This window comes from Vigna umbellata, chromosome 3 (genome assembly GCF_029865625.1).
Source record: "Vigna umbellata cultivar VRB3 chromosome 3, Vumbellata_1.0, whole genome shotgun sequence".
Classification (NCBI taxonomy): domain Eukaryota; kingdom Viridiplantae; phylum Streptophyta; class Magnoliopsida; order Fabales; family Fabaceae; genus Vigna; species Vigna umbellata.
Window position 1 is genome coordinate 32,774,284 of NC_142167.1, and position 19,594 is coordinate 32,793,877.

General features: G+C 33.0%; 1 long non-coding RNA gene and 2 other non-coding genes across 3 annotated transcripts; 1 reads left to right on the forward strand and 2 right to left on the reverse strand.

Moving 5' to 3' along the window:
- The first annotated feature begins 6,250 nt into the window (after positions 1-6,250).
- Positions 6,251-6,322, forward strand: TRNAN-GUU (transfer RNA asparagine (anticodon GUU)). The gene has a single exon. It is a non-coding gene; the product is annotated as a tRNA-Asn (tRNA).
- Positions 6,323-11,153: 4,831 nt separating this feature from the next.
- TRNAF-GAA (transfer RNA phenylalanine (anticodon GAA)) lies at positions 11,154-11,226 on the reverse strand. Its single transcript has one exon. It is a non-coding gene; the product is annotated as a tRNA-Phe (tRNA).
- A 3,158-nt stretch (positions 11,227-14,384) lies between these two features.
- LOC148202268 (uncharacterized) lies at positions 14,385-19,399 on the reverse strand. The gene is made up of 2 exons (XR_015785015.1): positions 19,304-19,399; positions 14,385-14,833 (listed from the first exon to the last, which is right to left on the reverse strand). It is a non-coding gene; the product is annotated as an uncharacterized LOC148202268 (long non-coding RNA).
- Between the last annotated feature and the right edge of the window lie 195 nt (positions 19,400-19,594).

A 19,594-nucleotide genomic window follows, 5' to 3' on the forward strand; every position in this document is an offset into this window, starting at 1 on the left:
GACAACTTATTAAAACAAAAGTTCTCTTCTCTAGAGTACTTCCTAATAATTTCTAGTTTCTAAGTGTTTAGTGTATTTTTACCCTTCTCATTGATTTGAGAATGTGTGTAGTACCATAGGTACTTAAATGACTACTCCACTTAATGAAGTTATAGGCTAAGAAATGAAATACAAGGTAAATGAACATACCATATACACATCAACATAATTTAGACAATCAAATATCTATAAAAGCATGGATATATACAACAATTTAACCATGGATGTCTTTATGCAGTTTGCAAATTCAAACAATTCTAGTGCACTTTATGAAGTTCTTTTGAAGAAGAAAAAGTTGTAGTGGGTGTCTATTTTCGTGCAGCAGGGATGTTGTGCTATTTGGCAGTTTATAAAGGTTGTAATTGTTGTATTAAACTTGTTACAGCATTGAAAATGAAGCCACATTGAAAATCCAGCCACATTATATACAAATTACAGAAACAAGACCCTTGAAAAGCTTATCTGTTATATACAAATAATAAAAATCTGCACTTATCTGTTATTTTACCATTTGAAATTAGTGTGCAGTGTTCATTTGGTGCATTTTGAACCTATATGCAAAATCACCTTTTAAACCATCATTTTTGCCTATATTTGGAAGTGCAGTAGTGAAATTCTGTTGTAGTGTATTCCTTGGCTGTTTAAGTGTTTGCACACATCCAATTTGATGATATAAACTTGTTTGACAAATCATTTGAACCTCACAATCACTGTTGCTCATTTTAGCCACTGCTGTTAATTTTTCCAGCCACTTTGTAAGGTGCAGAGTTCATTTTTATTGCTGTTTGCCATTGTTTTTCTTTGGTGTTTTAGCCCATTTTAATTCTCCTAGCTCAGATGTTCAAGCTAGATCTTGTTGTTTAGGATTTTTCCTACATGTTTATTGATCTAGCTATCTTTGATTCTGCTGTTTTGGTCATTTATAGTGCTGTTTTAGCACTTTTTGCTGCATAAATAGCAACTACAATAGTCATTTTGAGAAGTTGTGTACCTTTCTGTTTTTTAACCAATTATGCAAGTGTATTTGGTCATTACAAACTACTGTGCACTGTTCAAATGGTCCTTCACACTAATGTAAGAAACAACCAAAGACTAACTGGCTAGGAAGGACAAGGTTCTTAACCTTGTCCATATTATGACTTTTATCCTATTCTGCTAACTAGTTTTAGGTTCTAGGTACTCATGTTTTCAGTTTTAGGTACTTTTGGTAGTGTCATTTTTGTACTAGGTAGGTTTAACTGTTCTAAACTTTTTAGAACAGTGTATGTGTAGTTTGGTAGCCTACTTTAGTATTTTGTGTTTCTTGGTGAAACATTAAGACTTACTTTAAATGTGGTTGGATGTTGGACATAAAGGGAGAGAGTGAGATCAAGTTTGGACCATAAACATGAACCAAAGGCACGGATTATAGGTCTGTTATGTAGTTTTTTACCATACAAATCAGAATTTAAATCAAATACAAGTCCACAATTCAAAATATTCCAATAAGGTTATTTACAATGCTAAAATCAGCACATACCCAACAAAGTTTACAATAAATGCACATTCAGGCACCAAAAACAGGACTTTGAAAACTTCAATAAAATATGATTGAGTACATACTTGTTTCAGATGCTTAACTCCTCCTAATTTGCAAGACCTCCAAAGCAGACACCAACTTTATTGCATTGAACAGTGGGTCTTCCTCCAAAAAACTAGCAACAAGAAATCATGTCAAATGAGCTGAGATATTATAGACATTGATAAAGGTTATGCTTGCCCGTGTTCTTGAAACAAGAAACAGACAGAAAAGGTAATCCATAATGTAATGATGGAGATGGGAAGGGAAGGTTATGGCTTAGATTGTAGCGTGTTATGCACATAGCAAAGTTAGCCGAAAGAAAACAAGAGAGAAAGAGAGGAAACATGGAGTCCACCAGATTTATCTATCTTTGATGTCTAAGTTGAATTAAACTAACACTTTTAAAGTTTCAATTATTGCTGAGAGCTCAAAGCCAACACCACTATTCTGCCAATTGTCTTCTTTGTCTTTCTTTCGCTAACCAAACCCTTGTAATATATTCCACTTCTCCATCTCTCGTGGCTCGTGATCTTAGGAGCTCATGATATAAAACAACGCCTTCACTCTCCTATTAAATACACTTCATTTCACTAATAAACAATCTTCTTTCAAACTATATTTTAATTTAAGGTCCCTAGCAGACTAGCCAGCATTGTCATCAACCCCAGTCACCCATTTTATATACTCTGTATGTGCCAACTCTCTTCATCTGCAATGTCCAATTACACTCTGCTTACTAATATCTATTATTCAACATCGATTCCATACTATATAAACATATTTTATTATTGGTTTCTTATAATATATAGTGTTAATATATAAATTATCTAAAACTTTACATAAATCTGGACAATCATTTAATATATCTAAAACTTGCACAGTAAATTCAATGGTTTAAAATGCAAGCCAAGAACTGATATGTACCAAAACCTAAAGAAACAATAGCATTCACGGTTTAAAATGAAACCAAAATATTTTGCAGTTTGATAGGAAAAGAATGTCAGCAGAACCTGATTTATGAGATTGCACCAGATTGATCCCATTTTGTGCAGAATTTTTGAAACAGATTCATGTTTTAAGTGATGTAGCACATATAATCAAGGCTAGACATTGTCTCATTCCCTTATATCATTCATAAATGACTACCAATGCACTGCAACTAGAGAAAAGAATGAAACCTTAGCTGGAAAAAATATTCTGCACTACAAAAGGTCCCTAGTTTGGTGGTTTGATACTAAAAAACATATGCAACTGATTTAAACACACAACTGAATGTTCAGGTAACTTTATTTGATGATTTTAATTGTCTTTAAACTCTAAAATGAGTTATAAACAGCCTGTAACTCAAAATCACCACTCCACTTCTATTTTAACTCAAAAAGTGATGGTTTTCACCTTGTTAAATGTCCTTGCAATGTCCAGTTCGAGTTTCATCATGCATAGTTGTTGTTTTCAAGCTTAGTTTAGTGTATTTACACTTTCTACAGTCATTTGCATTGATAGCTACCTGTTTGAATCATTATAACTTAGAATGAGGTGTGTAGTTGTTTAATTTGCTACATTATTAGTTGTTATAAGATCAAATTTTGGAATCTACTATTTCTATGCCAAATAATACCTCAAAAGACTTTGTTTTGATGATTTAAAGTTGTTGTAAAATTCTAATTTGACTTATAACCAATGTTGTGCAGTTTCACAACTCAAAACCTGAATTTACAGGTCATTTTTTCTAGTGAAAGTTGAATCCAACTCTGATTTTGAATTAGTGCATTTGTAATTGCTTTGGGTTGTAACAAAAGCTAGGTTGTGATTTGAATTGAAACATGTGAAAAAGAAACATTATACAGGTGCTAAAAGGCATTTACTCTAATGGTTTCATCCTGAGCACACTATTTTTGGCAAAAAATTATTGATTGTAATGCTTTAGACAAGTGTATTTCATACATTCATACATGTTTGAAGTGCTAACAATAAGAAATTATCACTCAATCTCAAAAAGACTAGTTCAGTTGATCATTTTGGGAACTGCCACCCTTGACTCTGCTGTTTCTCCATTCTGCAACAATTATTAGTGAAATTTTCTGTATTTATGGGAACTGCCACTATCAATTGTTGATTCTATGTGTTTCTGTGTTGTTTCAATGTTTGTGCACATTTATTTAACCATTTCAAACTTCTGTGCACTGTTTATTTGGTCTGTTTCCAGCCAATATGCAAAATCACTTCTTAAACCATCAATTTTCACTACTTCATGTATTGTGTCATGTTTCTTAGCTTTCTTTAACAACTTTAAACTTGTTAGGATGTTTAGAATACACAGACTTAGGTAACTTTAGATCAATTCCCATTTTGTAACCTACTAAGTTCACTTTTTAGGTCTAAGTAGCAAAATTTTGGGAAGCTATAGTGATTTTGATGGCCAAACAGATCAGAATTTAAGTTTAAGTTTGGCTGATCTTGTTGTCTTCAAAGATTTGAAGAGTCTCAACTTGAGCTATAGTGATTGGGCATTACATTATGCGCACAGTGAAGGTTATTCTACACATTCTATTTCTTGATCACTATGTTAAAGATGAATAATTATTTCCATTTAATTTTAATACTTTGCAGGGTTGGAAAATCTGGAAGTCCTTCACTTGAGTGTCAAGACAGAGCTGGATAGTTTCACTGTTATCCTAGTTTTTTTGAATTTCCTTCCATCTGTCAAGTCTTTATATTTATCATCCAACAGGTATTTATCACACAACAGGTTCAATGTATTCAACGGTAAGGATATGTATTATAATGATGATGATGTGTGATTAGCATCTTTTTTAATTTTAACTTCAAAATTGGTTGGCTTCTTCTACTACTTTTGAGTACTAACACATCTTGAGGTCCTTCACTTTTAGTGTATTTACAACAACTTCAATGACACTGATATTGCATTATCAGTGGACTTTCATCTCTAAAGTCTTTAAATTTAGGATATAGTGAATTGACTCCAACATAAATTCTTAGTATGTTACACTTCCTACATTTCAAATCTTCATCATGCTTGTTTGGAATATGAAAGAAATTGGCTTTGAATGGAATTGTACTGGTGCTAACAACAACAAATGAAATAAGGGGTTTGGAAGCAGTGGAAAGATTGAAACAGTTTCGACCATCACACTTTGTGGTTTTTCATCAACTTCATGTGACACACACTTACAATGTTACATACTTAGCATATTTCATCACAACCAGATTTAGAAAACTTTATTTATTGGTCAGTGTTACTATCTCCTTCCCTCCTTTTCAATTTTTGATCATAAAGTTTTAACACATGTAAACCTCAGTGTTGCAGGTGGATTTCAATGTTTTTTAAAGCTTCATTCCTTTGCTTCTTATATATGACAAGTTCTATGTGGTTGAAAGTTGAAACTGTATATCAGGACTATTGGACCATCCATGTTTGAAGCAGAGGCTCTTGGTTTAGGAGCTATGTATGAAACCGAGACTATTTGTTTACCTAAGCCATATAAGGTGACTTGCTGCTAGGACTTGTAGTTTGGACCGCTACCTACTGCTGGTTCTTTCATCATCATGGAATTCATACAATTTGGTGCATCTTGAGGTTATCAGGTCAAAAACCTAGAAATTACTTCTGATTACGAAAGTTATAGTATCAACCATTTACAATATATAACATGATGTGTACGTTGATTGGAAGTAGGTCAAGGGGAAGTTAGAGGTTCAAAGCTTCACTTCGTAGTTTAAGTTTAGAGCACACAGTTCCATGCATTCAAAGCAAAGGCAACAAACCAATAAAATTTCTCAATCAAACAACATCATACACTACTGCCACAAGAACATCAAACACAAATAACAACATTGTAACTCATAATGAATTATTAAAAGCACAACTTACCTCAACCAAGAAAGCACATGACGATGGCAAGCCTTCTACACCAGACAGCCACACAAGACCACAACGACCCTCTAAGGAAGTCCCTCCACCTACTTCCTTCAACTTCTGAGCACACTGTCCTGAGGTCGCCACAAGCTAAACGTCACGCCGCGACCACCACCTTCGAACAGCCCCCTCGGAATAATGTACTCCCTCAACCACCACCCTCCTCACCGGCCCTATCCTAGCGTCGACACAACAATTGCAGCAAAGAAGGGGTTAATCTTGATTTCAGAACGAAAGAGGAAGTTGCTTGGGGGTTCAGAGGTGAGACACAAAAAATTGGGGGAAAGCTTATGTGGAAACTAAAATTTGCAGAATGGGAGAGGGAAATCCCAAATTTTCAATTCATTAGGTCGATGCTTATACCGACGGCCTATGGGGCCTTCGGTAAACTTAAAAAGCCTTCGGTAATCAACCACTTACATGACCGTCGGTACATCCTTCGGTAAATTAAATTTACCGAAGGCCGCAGAGGCCCTCGGTATTATTCCTTCGGAAATTAACGATTTTGCTGTAGTGTAGGGATATGAAATGAATGGAATTAGTTTATGGATGTAATATAATGAAATAGAGCCAGTTTGAGGTTCCCTATGAAATGAGGCATGGAAGGGAGCCGCTGTGAATAAATTTGACGAGTTACGAAGGAAACTTCGAGTTCCTATTGGTCATGGGTTGAGAACGGGAATTGAACTCTATTAGATCGAATTTCCCGTTGTTCCTCAGTAGCTCAGTGGTAGAGCGGTCGGCTGTTAACTGACTGGTCGTAGGTTCGAATCCTACTTGGGGAGATTGAATGGATTCCGAAATCTGTAATTCGGAATGAAAGGGTTTGCTTTGACCGTTAAGAAGAGTAGATAACTCGTTTCCCTTGTCTTTGTTTCTATTGTATTCTAACTATGGCGGAATATTTTCGAGATGTCAATGAGCAAGATGTACTTCTATTTATCGACAATATCTTCCGCTTCGTTCAAGCAGGATCTGAAGTATCTGCCTTATTGGGTCGAATGCCCTCTGCTGTGGGTTATCAACCCACTCTTAGTACTGAAATGGGTTCTTTACAAGAAAGAATCACTTCTACCAAAGAAGGGTCCATAACTTCTATTCAAGCAGTTTATGTACCTGCAGACGATTTAACTGACCCTGCCCCTGCTACGACATTTGCACATTTAGATGCTACTACTGTACTATCAAGAGGATTAGCCGCCAAAGGTATCTATCCAGCAGTAGATCCTTTAGATTCAACCTCAACTATGCTCCAACCTCGAATCGTTGGTGAAGAACATTATGAGACTGCGCAACGAGTTAAACAAACTTTACAACGTTACAAAGAACTTCAAGACATTATAGCTATCCTTGGCTTGGACGAATTATCCGAAGAAGATCGCTTAACCGTAGCGAGAGCACGAAAAATTGAGCGTTTCTTATCACAACCTTTTTTCGTAGCAGAAGTTTTTACCGGTTCGGCTGGAAAATATGTTGGTCTAGTAGAAACAATTAGAGGGTTTAATTTGATTCTTTCTGGAGAATTAGACGGTCTTCCCGAACAAGCCTTTTATTTGGTAGGTAATATCGATGAAGCTACTGCGAAGGCTACGAACTTAGAAACGGAGAGCAATTTGAAGAAATGACTTTAAATCTTTGTGTATTGACCCCCAATCGAATTGTTTGGGATTCAGAAGTGAAGGAAATCATTTTACCTACTAATAGCGGACAAATTGGAGTATTACCTAATCATGCGCCTATTGCCTCAGCTGTCGATATAGGTATTTTGAGAATACGTCTTAAAGACCAATGGTTAACAATGGCTCTGATGGGGGGGTTTGCTAGAATAAATAATAATGAGATAACTGTTTTAGTAAATGATGCGGAAAAGGGTAGTGACATTGATCCACAAGAAGCACAGCAAACTCTTGAAATAGCAGAAACTAATTTGAATAAGGCTGAAGGCAAGAGACAAACAATTGAAGCAAATCTAGCTCTTAGACGAGCTAGAACACGAGTAGAGGCTATCAATGTTATTTCATAACAAGTTGAAATTGATGCGTCCCAATATCCGAAAACAATAAAAAGAAAAAAGAAACAGTCAGAAGAAAAAAGTAAGTAGAAAAGCTTATTAGATACCACAGTCAAAGGTATCTAATAAGTTATAACTACACCTTACCTACTATTGGATTTGAACCAATGACTCCCGCCGTATGAAAGCAATACTCTAACCACTGAGTTAAGTAGGTAATTTATGACTCCTCCTAAAAAAAAAAAAAAGAAGAGTACCCATCTATCAGATTAATTGATTATAAATGTAAAATTACTGATAAGCAATACCAACACCCGTTCAAGGGATTCGATCATGTAATATTCATCTTGACAAGCAATTATCTTCATACTATGATAAAATATGTATCAAAAACACAAGGGCTATAGCTCAGTTAGGTAGAGCACCTCGTTTACACGAGCGCCAATGTTTTTTTTTTTCAGAGGAGTTCATCTTGTAATTAAAAAAGTTTATCTTATAGTAAGAAATCCGTGTCTTACTCCATTTTAAGGAACAAAACAAGAGAACACTAGCCTGACAAAGGGTTTCGCCATAAAATCGAATCCATAATTGATTTGAGATATTGATAAGGTGAATACCCATTTCTCGTCAATGCTAAAAATAAAGGGTATAGGGACCTAAAAAAGATTATCTTTTCTTCCTATCTTATGAACTTTAAGGTGTATGAAGTGTCATTTCTTATCTTCTATTTTAATTTTAGTAGGTGGATAAAGAGTCCATTTAACTTAAGTTGATCTAGGCCAGAAGCAGACCTACGTCAAGATAATCCTTCTTTGAAACACTTTGGTAGTGCTCTTTGAATTTTATACAAATAAAAAAGAAGAGCATAGGGAATCATCTCTTTATTCTTTACTGTAAAAAAAAAAAAGATGGTGGACTAACTAATAGTTTTATCAGTTAATGAAAAAGCTCAATGCAAAAAAAAATGCATGTTGGGTTTTGAAAACAATTTCAATCATTTAGATAATAATTAGTTTGATCTGTTTTACCGAGAAGGTCTACGGTTCGAGTCCGTATAGCCCTAATATTCCTACAGATACTAATAATATTAATAATATTTAGGATCGAATAGATCTCATTACTAAGACTATTACTCAAAAAGAAAAACAATTTGTAAATTTCTATTCGAACATATTCATATTCGATAGAATAATATTAATATTAATATTAGTATATTAAGCTAGTCTAAAAAAATGGAGACTTTCAACTAAAAATGAAAATGAATTCGGTATATTTTCTACATTCAGAGGAGTACTTTTATGTTTCTTCTTTACGAATATGATATTTTTTGGGCATTTCTAATAATATCAAGTTTGATTCCTATTTTGGCATTTCTAATTTCTGGAATTTTAGCCCCCATTAGCAAGGGACCTGAAAAACTTTCTAGTTATGAATCCGGAATAGAACCAATAGGCGATGCTTGGTTACAATTTCGAATCCGTTATTATATGTTTGCTCTCATTTTTGTTGTTTTTGATGTTGAAACGGTTTTTCTTTATCCATGGGCAATGAGTTTCGATGTATTAGGGGTATCCGTATTTTTAGAAGCTTTCTTATTCGTGCTTATCCTAATTGTTGGTTCAGTTTATGCATGGCGAAAGGGGGCATTAGAATGGTCTTAATTCTTGACTATTTAGACAATTAGAAAAAAACTATTGAGACAATTATGAATTCCATTGAGTTTCCCTTACTTGATCAAACAACCAAAAATTCAGTTATTTCAACTACATTAAATGATTTTTCAAATTGGTCAAGATTATCCAGTTTATGGCCGCTTCTTTATGGTACTAGTTGTTGCTTCATTGAATTTGCTTCATTAATAGGATCACGATTTGATTTTGATCGTTATGGACTAGTACCACGATCGAGTCCTAGGCAGGCAGACCTAATTTTAACAGCGGGCACTGTAACTATGAAAATGGCCCCTTCTTTAGTTCGATTATATGAACAAATGCCCGAACCTAAATATGTTATTGCTATGGGAGCCTGTACAATTACGGGGGGGATGTTTAGTACCGATTCTTATAGTACTGTTCGAGGCGTAGATAAGCTAATTCCTGTAGATGTATATTTGCCGGGCTGTCCACCTAAACCGGAGGCCATTATAGATGCTATAACAAAACTTCGTAAGAAAATATCTCGAGAAATTTATGAAGATCCAATGAGTTTTCAACGAGAGAATAGATGTTTTACCACCAACCATAAGTTTCATGTTGGATACAGTACTTATACTGGCAATTATGGTCAAGAATTTTTCTATCAACCGCCATCTACTTCAGAGATATCGTCTGACACATTTTTTTAAAGTACAATAATAAAAAGCAATTCCTTTTTTAAAAATTTCATCGTAATGTAAATAGAAAATACTAATACCAAATACATAAAAAAAATTTAGGAGAAGCAAAAAATGCAAGGTCGTTTGTCTTCTTGGCTAGTCAAACATGGACTAATTCATAGATCCTTGGGTTTCGATTACCTAGGAATAGAGACTTTACAAATAAAGCCCGAGGATTGGCATTCCATTGCTGTCATTTTATATGTATATGGTTACAATTATCTACGTTCTCAATGTGCCTATGATGTAGCACCCGGAGGACTCTTAGCTAGTGTATATCATTTTACAAGAATAGAGTATGGTATAAATCAACCCGAAGAGGTATGCATAAAAATATTTGTATCAAGAAAAAATCCCAGAATTCCTTCAATTTTTTGGGTTTGGAAAAGTGCGGATTTTCAAGAAAAGGAATCTTATGATATGTTGGGAATCTCTTATGATAGTCATCCGCGTCTAAGACGTATTTTAATGCCCGAAAATTGGATAGGATGGCCTTTGCGTAAAGATTATATCGCTCCAAATTTTTATGAAATACAAGATGCTCACTAAATGATAAAAATAAGAAACTAATCCAAACTTCTGCAACCCCAGATATTCAAAGAATAGAAGTACATTCTCTTATAGATCAGACAAAATAATTGATTCACATTAAATCAGACAGAGTAATGGAAGTCGCATTCAGATATTTTTATTTGAGAAATCACAAAATTCAGAAATAATAGAATGAATAATGATAGGGTTTAAAAGGGGCTCGATTCTTTTTTGGTAATCCTTCTAAGATGAATTCTTAATATTCTCACTCCACCCCAGAACTTCGACTTTTAGGTCTTTTAACCAACTAATTAAACCACTCGAATATTATGGAAATAGAAACCTTTTTTTTTATCGCAGAAAAAAAAGGAAAAAAATAGATAAAGAATTCATTATCTATATATATATATATATCTATATATATCTATATATATATATATATATATATATATAGATATATATATATATATATATATATCTATATATATCTATATATATAGATACTATAGATAAGGGAATATACCTAAAAAATGCATCTATTCTTTAATCATCTAGGAAAAGTATATCTACAGATACCTAAATAGATAAAAGAAATATGTTATGTATCAGAATCTAGAAGAACACCAATTTGTATGAGTATCTACCCCCCATATTCATTTAAATGAATATGGGGGATAGATACTCATACAAATGAATCTTGTGTCAGGAACCAGATTTGAACTGGTGACACGAGGATTTTCAGTCCTCTGCTCTACCAACTGAGCTATCCCGACCATTCTTGAAGCTTAATACTTGTATTTTCAAATATTTTTTAAATATATGTTAATGAATCTATATCAACTAAGTAAAAAAAAAGTTTGTAAGTTAGTTTCCGTAGTTATAATTCTTTTGTATTGTTAATCGTTAATTACGCATATGAAAATTCCTTGCTCAAAAATAAGATATTAATTTAGACATTTCTCATTCAAAAAAATTCTATGTGTTTCACATATATATCTATTCCAAAACTAGCTATATCTATTACAAAACTAGTCCCTTGTCATTATGATAGATAAGAAAATTATGATAGATAGGAAATTGATGAAAATACAAATTCCAATTTAGTTGGGAAATAAGAAATCCAATAAAACACATAAATAAGGACTTAAAGATAGAGAGGATATAGGAAAAAAATTAGAAAATGAAACAGGCTTTTTGGGGATAGAGGGACTTGAACCCTCATGATTTCTTAAGTCGACGGATTTTCCTCTTACTTTCAATTTCATTGTTGTCGGTATTGACATGTAGAATAGGACTCTATCTTTATTCTCATCTGATTTATCAGTTCTTCAAGGGTTTTATCCGATTATGATGAAGTGAAGAATTTCATCAATAAATATTCCATCGTTTCTTCAACTTCGAATTGATTTGATTCACATTTTTCATTTGTGAATATTTTTATCACAAATCGATCTTCATTAATAAAATAAAGAAAAAGTAACAAATTGAAAGAGTATTTCAGTGATCCATTCCTGTAATTTTGGTGAAAGGATTCTTTTACTAATGCAATAAAAAAAGTCGTCAATTTCGTTTGTTAGAACAGCTTCCATAGAGTCTCTGCACCTATCCCTTTTTTATTATAACTTTCTGAATTTTTCTTTGTTTTCAGAAAACAGGATTTGGCTCAGGATTGCCCATTGTGAATTCCAGGGTTTCTCTGAATTTGAAAATTATTACTTGGTAAGTTTCCATATACTCATCATCAATATATAGCAGGCTTCATTATGACAGGGGCTTTTGCTCATGGAGCTATATTTTTTATTAGAGATTATAATCCAGAGCAGAATCAAGATAATGTCTTGGCAAGAATGTTAGACCATAAAGAAGCTATCATATCCCACTTAAGTTGGGCTAGCCTCTTTCTGGGGTTCCATACTCTGGGACTTTATGTCCATAACGATGTCATGCTTGCTTTTGGTACTCCGGAGAAACAAATTTTGATTGAACCTATATTTGCCCAATGGATACAATCTGCTCATGGTAAAACTTCCTATGGGTTCGATATACTTTTATCTTCAACGAACAGTCCGGCGTTCAATGCGGGACGAAGCATATGGTTGCCTGGTTGGTTAAACGCTGTAAATGAGAATAGTAATTCTCTATTCTTAACAATAGGGCCTGGAGACTTCTTGGTTCATCATGCTATTGCTCTTGGTTTACATACAACTACATTGATTTTAGTAAAAGGTGCTTTGGATGCGCGTGGTTCTAAGTTAATGCCTGATAAAAAAGATTTTGGTTATAGTTTTCCTTGTGATGGCCCGGGACGAGGCGGAACTTGTGATATTTCCGCTTGGGACGCATTTTATTTGGCAGTTTTCTGGATGTTAAATACCATTGGATGGGTTACTTTTTATTGGCATTGGAAACACATTACACTATGGCAGGGTAATATTTCACAGTTTAATGAATCTTCTACCTATTTGATGGGATGGTTAAGAGATTATCTATGGTTGAACTCTTCACAACTTATCAATGGATATAACCCTTTCGGTATGAATAGTTTATCAGTCTGGGCATGGATGTTCTTGTTTGGACATCTTGTTTGGGCTACTGGATTTATGTTCTTAATTTCTTGGCGCGGATATTGGCAGGAATTGATTGAAACTTTGGCATGGGCTCATGAACGTACACCTTTGGCTAATTTGATTCGATGGAGAGATAAACCAGTGGCTCTTTCCATTGTGCAAGCAAGATTGGTTGGACTAGCCCACTTTTCCGTAGGTTATATATTTACTTATGCAGCCTTCTTAATTGCCTCTACATCGGGCAAATTCGGTTAATTGAATTCTTTATTATATATATATATCTGGCAAGAATCTCATTTCCTTCTATAGGGAAGAGAAGCCACTTATACATCTAGGATCCGACTTCTATCATTGATGCTAATAGCAAATTAACCATTATGGCAAGGAAAAGTGTTATTCAGAGGGAGAAGAAGAGACAAAAATTGGAACAGAAATATCATTTGATTCGCCGATCCTCAAAAAAAGAAATAAGCAAAGTTCCGTCGTTAAGTGATAAATGGGAAATTCTTGGAAAATTAGAATCACTACCGCGTAATAGTGCACCTATACGTCTTCATCGACGTTGTTTTTCGACCGGAAGACCGAGAGCTAATTATCGAGACTTTGGATTATCTGGACACATACTTCGGGAAATGGTTCATGCATGTTTCTTGCCGGGTGCAACAAGATCCAGTTGGTAAGAAAAAAAATTTTTGTTGTTTATTTGAGTCAATTTGGAGGTAAGTGAGAATGAATTTGGAAGTAAAGATTGTGAGAATTCGTGTAGGATTTGATTGACGTGACAGATTAAAAAAATTTACTTCCAAATCCAATCTCATTTACCTCCAAATTCATTTAAATAATCAACAAAAAAAATTATTTTCAAGTCCTCTCAAATCCCCTCAATTACTCTCCCTCAAATCCACTCAAGTGAACAAGGCCTTAGTCTTTGATATGCTTATCCTTGGGACGTTACGCATCTCCTTCATTATGCATTCTAATGTTCTTTTTCCATATATATCTCTTTTATTTATATTCATATCTTTTTTCCAAAACTTCATATTATCCCTTCACTTTATTCCAAACTAAGAGAATTAGAGATAAAAACATAATTTGAGAAACTAAAAACATAATTAATCTTAAATTTATTTATAATTAGATTTATTTACAAGATATTACATATAAATATAATTATTGTATAGGGAGACTTATAGCATTTTTAAGAACTTGACCTTTGAGTGTGATGTTAAATATAATTACATAACATACTAATATTTTAGATTAAATTCAGCCTTACACGATGATATTTGTATTACTTTTAGGATACTTGAATTTTTTTTAAAAAAAATTAGTATGTGGAAATTCATTACTATACATTTGGAATATGTGAGAAAAGTTTAAAACTATAACCCAAAAATAGATTCAGTGCATGTTTAGTTTAGAATTGAATGCATAAATACTTATTTGTATGTTGATACAGTAGAATTTTGGTGACTTTGAAGCAAATGTCCAGTTAGAAATTGATTAATACTAGGGTTTTTTAACTCCTATCAGACGCAGAAAAGGGTTAAGAAATCCCCATATCTTTTTTTCTTTTTTCCCTTCAATTTTGTTTTCACTTGGGATTCGGTCTTTGAGAGCTAAGTTAACTTTCATCGATGGCATTGGGCAGTCAACTATCGGCGGCATTGGGTAGTCAACTTTCGTCGTTGTGTTTTGGTTCACCTCGGCCACATTCATTTTCCTAATAATTTCTGAGCTGTGGTAGGATTCCATTATTGGAGAGAAGCCAGAATTTAAAATTGTGTTTTTGTAAATTGATCAAATGCTTTACCTGCATAAATATATACCTTTTCATAAATAAAACAACATTCTATCATCCAATTCAATATCAAATCATCTATATTTTATTCTCTTTAATTCTAAATTACAATAAATAAATTATAATTGAATAAATTTTAAAATAAAGTACATAAATAAATTAAGAGGTGTTTTAACTATGAAAATAGACCATAGTGAGTATGATTTTGATTGATTATCTCATATTTATTTTTGAAGAAAAATTTTATTTTCTACTTCATTATTAATCGTAATCAGTATAAAATTTTTTTTCATCAACTAGTATGTCCATATATCCTTACATCCCTATCCACTTCTTTACTGTTCCATATATTAATTAAATATTTTTTATAAAAAATAAAAGAATCATATCAGCATGATATATATGATCAAGTATTTAATGTAAAAATATATTTTTTTTCTTGATGACAAATATTAAATAAAATTATAATTATATAAATATTAAATAAGAATATCGAATAACAATTAGACAAACATAAAGAAAAATAAATATCTGGAAATAAAGTTAGAAAATGTGTCTTAAAAAAATTTATGAAATGTGTGTTAAAAAAAGTCATGAAAATTAGGATAGAAGAAAAATTAATATGGTTTTTAAAATTATTTAATAAATTAAAAATATTTTAATAATTTAAAGAAGAGAATAATCACAAGTATTGAGATGAATATAAAAAGGAGTACAAATTTACATACTTATCACCATTCTTATATCCAATTTAAAAAATTAAATATTATTTATATTTATATTTATATTTATACTTATTCAATATAATAAATTTCTATCAAAATCTAAACTAATTTAAATAATACCCCTAATTTTAATAAAAATTAAAACAACAACGAGGTAGATACTTTTTCTTATACTCAACTTACAAGATCAACTATAATTTACATCCGAGCAAATATTTACATAAACAATTTTATTTATTACTCCTACTAAGATACTTTATTTATTATTTTGCTATACTAAACATAATATGTGGTCGTTGAAAGGAAGATAGACTATAAACCTTAATGGTAGATAGGTAATTAGGTTTTGGTTTAATGTGTTGATAGGTTTCTATTTTTGTCTAAAATTTTAAACAGGTTATCGACTTGTTCAACGTCTCAATTGGATCTTTATTTCTGTAAAATTGTATCAAATAAATGTTTGTCGTCAAGGTATATCTAATAAACTCTATTTTTTAATTCAAAAGTTAAGAAAATACACTTCACATATTTTTTTTTATTTGATTCAATTTTAAAAAAATAAAAATTCAATTAAGAAGCCAAATAAGTCAGAGATCTGTTTAAGATTCTGGACGAAAAAGGGACCTATTAAAAATTAAATCTACCAAAAATTAAACATTAGGTTTTCTAATTTGTAATTATGAATGCAAGAAATCAAATGTAAATGCCATGATGCAATACTCAAGAACCTGATAGTTGCAATTTACTTAACATATAAATTTCATTTTTTATTCTTAAGTATTTCAATCTCATGGTTTCCTTCTAGATTTTAGTTTAATCTCACTTGTACCTCTTATTTGGTAAGACCCACTTTTCTTTGAAGTGAGCTATATTATGATATATTTGAAACAAACTTTTTATCAACACTAGAAAAACAATAAATATTATTTTCTTAAATCAAAATAAACTTATATGAGTTTAAATAATATTGCGTTAAAATATTATATAAAAATAATTTCTACACTAATTAATTTTAGTTTATGGAGAAAAGTTATTTCTTTTCTATTTCATATAAATTATATACGTGGATATAAATCTTATTTTACAAATTATTTTTAGGGATGAATTATACTTAAAATTTATTTTTTAAATATATAATTATAACATACCATCAAAATTTAGTGAAACCTACAAAATTAGAAGAAATTCATTATTGTGAAATATCAAAATCTATTACTTTCAAAATTTCAACAAATATAAGAGTGGTTAGAAAATATATATATATATATATATATATATATATATATATATATATATATATGCAACTAACAATTCTCCTCATTTAAAACAAAAACATTTCTGAAAAACAGAGGTTAATCAAGTTCCACTAGTAAAAAATTGGGTTTTTACAGCGCACATTATGCCACGGTTCACTGGAAACCGCAGCATAATGGTGCGCGGTGGCAGTTTTGTAAATAAATCGAACAAATATGCCGCGGTTCATAGCGGAACCGCGGCATATACTTCAGTCAACCATCCCCTTTGACGCCACGTCTGAATAAAAAATTAAATAACAGAGTATATGCCGCGGGTTTCTGGACAACCGCGGCATATACCCCTGCCAATTTATTGCAGGGGCTGACTGAGTCAGAGAATTTCAGAAGTTACAAGGGTATATGTCGCGGTTCCTCAGAGCAACCGCGGCATATACCGCAGTAACTTCTGAACTTCTCCGTCAGTCAGAGAATTTCAGAAGTTACAGGGGTATATGCCGCGGTTCCTCAGAGCAACCGCGGCATATACCCCCTGTCATCTACTGATATTCCCCAAAAGGCAGTTGGATAGACAGTTGTGTTCAGCACGTTACAGGGGTATAGGCCGCGGTTCTCAGAGTAACCGCGACCTATTCTCCTACCTGAAATAAATTTAAAATGAATTTGAAATATTTAGAGGAATATACCGCGGTTGCCCGCTGAACCGCTGCATATAGTTTAAAAATAATTTCAAAAATGCCATTTAGGTTAATTTTTTTAATCAGTATAGGTCGCGGTTCATTGTGAAACCGCGACATATGAGCATCTTATACCGCGGTTAAGTAGTGAACCGCGGTAGATTCCCCAGTCAGAGTTAAAAAATAAAACTTTGGAACAATGTCGTCTTCTTGTTCGCGCAGGCGCAGTCTCGATTTTTCTTCTCCCTCTCGCGACCACCCATCTCAGGCCGTCGTTTTTGCATCGTTTAAACTCAAAATTGTTCGGTCATTTCTCGTTTTTGACGATAAGAAAGAGTTTTAGCCGATCAAAATCGTTTGAAACGCCTGTCATTCTCTCCGCTGCCATTTCCCTTTGTTGCACCAAGCTTTTTCGCCGCCCTTATTCTAGGTATTTATGCCCTTTTGCATTCTTAACATGATTTCTTCATTAGTTTTTGCATAATAACAATTGCTATAGTTTTGGTAATGTATGAAATTACTATAGTTTTGGTAATGTATGGTATAGTTTTTGCTAAAATTTTGGTAATGCATGAAATTGCTATAGTTTTGATAATGTATGGTAACAGACAAAATGGGTCATATGAGTGCGGATACTATGTAATGTATTGGATGACCCATATTGTTCGTTCTCACATCACAAGTCGTTGGGAAACGGTAATATTTAACTTTAACAAATTTTGATTTTTTTCCCAAATGTTGAATTCATATACACTAATTAATATGAATTGTCTTTTGCAGAGATTCAAGACTACTACACCAGTTCCTGAGAAGTCACTATTATTCATTAGGAACGCTGCTGCGAAGTATATAATTAGATTATACAATAGCTCTTAGATTTAAACATTGCATTTGATTAGATTGAATTTTCTTAGACTTTGTACTTTATTTGATGTTGAAATACATTTGAACATGTGTTTGTTATGTTCAAATTGAATTTGTGTACATGTTTTTATATGCAGGTCTGTTTTTGTGGTAGTGGATATCGCAAAAACAGACCTGCAATTTTAAAAAACTGCAGGGGAATATGCCGCGGTTGTAACCACAACCGCGGCATATAGTGTTTCGTTTTTTTGTAAAATGAGACATATGGCCGCGGTTAGTGCTAAAACCGCGGCATATACTACAGTCTTTTGCCGCGGTTGAACCGCGGCATATAGTGGACAAAATTTTTTTTTTAAAAAAAAAATGGATTTAGGCAGCGGTTCCTTGGACAACCGCGGCATATTCCGCAACCTATATACCGCGGTCATAACCGCGGCCTAAAGTCTCTGACTTACTACCGCGGCTGAATATGCCGCAGTTCGTAAACCGCGACGTATAGTGAAAAATAACCGCGATAAAATCCCCTCGCTGCACTAGTGTTCATAGTTAACCAAGTTCCTAAAGTACTAGTGGCTGGGATTTGCTTACTGCAAGTACTTGTTCCACAGGGAACCTTCTTGAAACACGAATAAAGAAAACACAACATGCACCTTTCGAAGCTTTGGATATCAATGGAATGAATCATGTTATAGCAGTTTCAGAAACTTCGAGGCCTATTTGAGGAAATAAAGGTAAAATCTAACATTTTAATCTTCATATCTTGTGACAACCTTTTTGTCCATGTTTCCTATATCATCTTTTTCATGAGCATATTTTAAAATTTCACATATAAAAAACTAATTGGAAGTGTTGTTAGCTTTATATATTATATACATATTAAACATATCAAGTTGGTGCATGAAAAGTAATGAATAATTAATGAACAAAAGCAGAATGAAAATTGAAAAATGACAGTAGATGGACCTGCACAACGATAATGGATTATTGCTTCGATCTGATGATGAACCTAAAGATATCTCTGTGTGACCACTTTTGAACTAACACTGCATATTATTGGGTTTCTAAGGGACTGTATAAATACACAAACTAAAGATTCTTCCCTCACTCACATGAAGAACTGTTTACCTTATGCTTAATTTTGGGTGGAATCTAATTCCCTTGTCTTTGCCATGATATTGAAATAATGGTGTTGCTTTTTTCTTCGCTTTTTTTAATTCTTCTGTAAAGTCAGGTTCGCTTTGTCTTACATTCTCC